The following is a 2,832-nucleotide window of genomic DNA, read 5'->3' as shown; positions in this document are numbered from 1 at the left end:
TCCAGCATTGACAAGACTAACTAACACCAGTGAGAACTAGATGGCAAAAGGCAAACACAGGAACGTCACTAACAGAAATCAAGGCAATATGGCAACATCTGAACCCAATTCTCCTTTAACAGCATGTCCTGAATATCCCATCACACCAGAAAAACAAGATTTGGATTTAAAATCACTGGTCATGATGCTGGTACAGGAACACATGAAGGACATACTTAAAGAAATTCAGGAGAAAATGGATCAAAAGTTAGAAGCCCTTGCAAGGGAAACACAAAAATCATTGAAAGAAATTCAGGAGAATACAAAAGCCAATAAGGAGGAAACGCAAAAAAACACTTAAAGAAATATAGGAGAACTTTGGTCAACAGGCTGAGGTCATGAAAGAGGAAACACAAAAATCTCTTAAAGAATTACAGGAAAGCACAAACAAGCAAGTGAAGGAGCTAAGCAAAACCATCCAGGATCTAAAATCAGAAGTAGAAACAACTAAGAAAACTCAAAGGGAGACAACATTGGAGATAGAAAGCCTTGGGAAGAAATCAGGGGACATAGATGCAAATATCAACAACAGAATGCAAGACATAGAAGAAAGAATCTCAGATGCTGAAGATACCATAGAAACCATGGACTCAACAGTTAAAGAAAATGCAAAATGCAAAAAGCTTGTAACCCAAAATATCCAGGAAATCCAGGACACAATGAGAAGACCAAACCTAAGGATTATAGGCATAGATGAGAGTGAAGATTTACAATTTAAAGGGCCAGCAAATATCTTCAATAAAATTATGGAAGAAAACTTCCCTAACCTAAAGAGAGAGATGCCCATGAATATACAAGAAGCCTACAGAACTCCAAACAGACTGGACCAGAACAGAAATACCTCCCATCACATAATAATCAAAACACCAAATGTACTAAACAAAGAAATAATATTAAAGGCAGTAAGATAAAAAGGCCAAGTAACATATAAAGGAAGACCTATCAGAATTACAGCACACTTTTCACCTGAGACTATGAAGGCTAGAAGATCCTGGGCAGATCTCATGCAGACTCTAAGAGAACACAAATGCCAGCCAAAACTACTATACCCAGCAAAACTCTCAATCACCATAGATGGAGAAACTAAGATATTCCATGACAAAACCAAGTTTACCCAATATCTATCCACAAACCCAGCCCTACAAAGGATAATAGGAGGAAAACACCAATACAAGGAGGGAAACGTCACCCTGAAAAAAGCAAGATAGTAACCTTTCATCAAACCCAAAAGAAGTTAACCAATCAAATTTAAAAAATAACATCAAAAATGACAGGAAGCAACAATCACTATTCCTTAATATCTCTTAACATCAATGGACTCAATGCCCCAATAAAAAGACATAGACTAAGTGACTGGATATGTAAACAGGACCCTACATTTTTCTGCTTACAGGAAACACACCTCAGGGTCAAAGACAAACACTACCTTAGAGTAAAAGGCTGGAAGACAATTTTACAAGCAAATGGTCTCAGGAAACAAGCTGGAGTAGCCATTTTAATATCAGATAAAATTGACTTTCAAGCCAAAGTCATCAAAACAGACTCTGAGGGACACTTCTTGATGGTCAAAAGAAAAATACAACAAGAAAAACTCTCAATCCTGAACATCTATGCTCCAAATGCAAGGGCACCCTCATTCATAAAAGAAACTTTATTAAAGCTCAAAGCACACATTGCACCTAACACAATAATTGTGGGTGACTTCAACACTGCACTTTCCTCAATGGACCAATCAGGAAAACAGAAATTAAACAGGGTCACAATGAAACTAATTGAGGCTTTGGACCAATTAGATTTAACAGATATGTATAGAACATTCTATCCTACGGCAAAAGAATATACCTTTTTCTCAGCACCTCATGGTACCTTCTCCAAAATCGACCATATAATTGGTCACAAGACAGGCCTCAACAAATATAAGATCAAACTAATTCCATGCCTCCTATCAGATCACTATGGAGTAAAAGTGGTCTTCAATAGCAACAAAAACAACAGAAAACCCACATATACGTGGAAACTGAACAATATTCTATTCAATGATACCTTGGTCAAGGACGAAATAAAGAAAGAAATTAAAGACTTTTTAGAACATAATGAAAATGAAGACACAACATACCCAAATCTATGGGACACAATGAAAGCAGTGCTAAGAGGAAAACTCATAGCCCTGAGTGCCTCCAAAAAGAAAATTGACAGAGCATACACTATCAGCTTAATGACACACCTGAAAGCCCTGGAACAAAAAGAAGTGAATTCACCCAGGAGTAGAAGGCAGGAAATCATCAAACTCAGGGCCTAAATCAATCAAGTAGAAACAAAGAGAACCATACAAAGAATCAACCAAACCAGGAGCTTGTTCTTTGGGAAAATCAACAAGATAGATAAACCCTTAGCCATACTAACGAAAGGACACAGAGACAGTATCCATATTAACAAATTTAGAAATGAAAAGGGAGATATAACAACAGAAACTGAGGAAATTCAAAAAAATCATTAGATCCTAATACAAAAGCCTATACTCAACACAACTGGAGAATCTGGAGGAAATGGACAGTTTCCTAGACAGATATCCAACACCAAAACTAAATCAGGATCAAATAGATCAGTTAAACAGTCCCATAACACCTGAAGAAATAAAAAGGATCATAGAAAGTCTCCCAAGCAAAAAAAGCACAGGACCAGATGGCTTCAGTGCAGAGTTCTATCAGACCTTCCTAGAAGACCTAACACCAATACTCTTCAAACTATTCCACAAAATAGAAACAGAAGGAACTCTACCCAACTCGTTCTATG

Source organism: Apodemus sylvaticus, chromosome 4 (assembly GCF_947179515.1).
Source record: "Apodemus sylvaticus chromosome 4, mApoSyl1.1, whole genome shotgun sequence".
NCBI classification, from domain to species: domain Eukaryota; kingdom Metazoa; phylum Chordata; class Mammalia; order Rodentia; family Muridae; genus Apodemus; species Apodemus sylvaticus.
The sequence above is the reverse complement of the archived record's forward strand: the minus strand, read 5'-3'. Positions refer to the sequence as shown.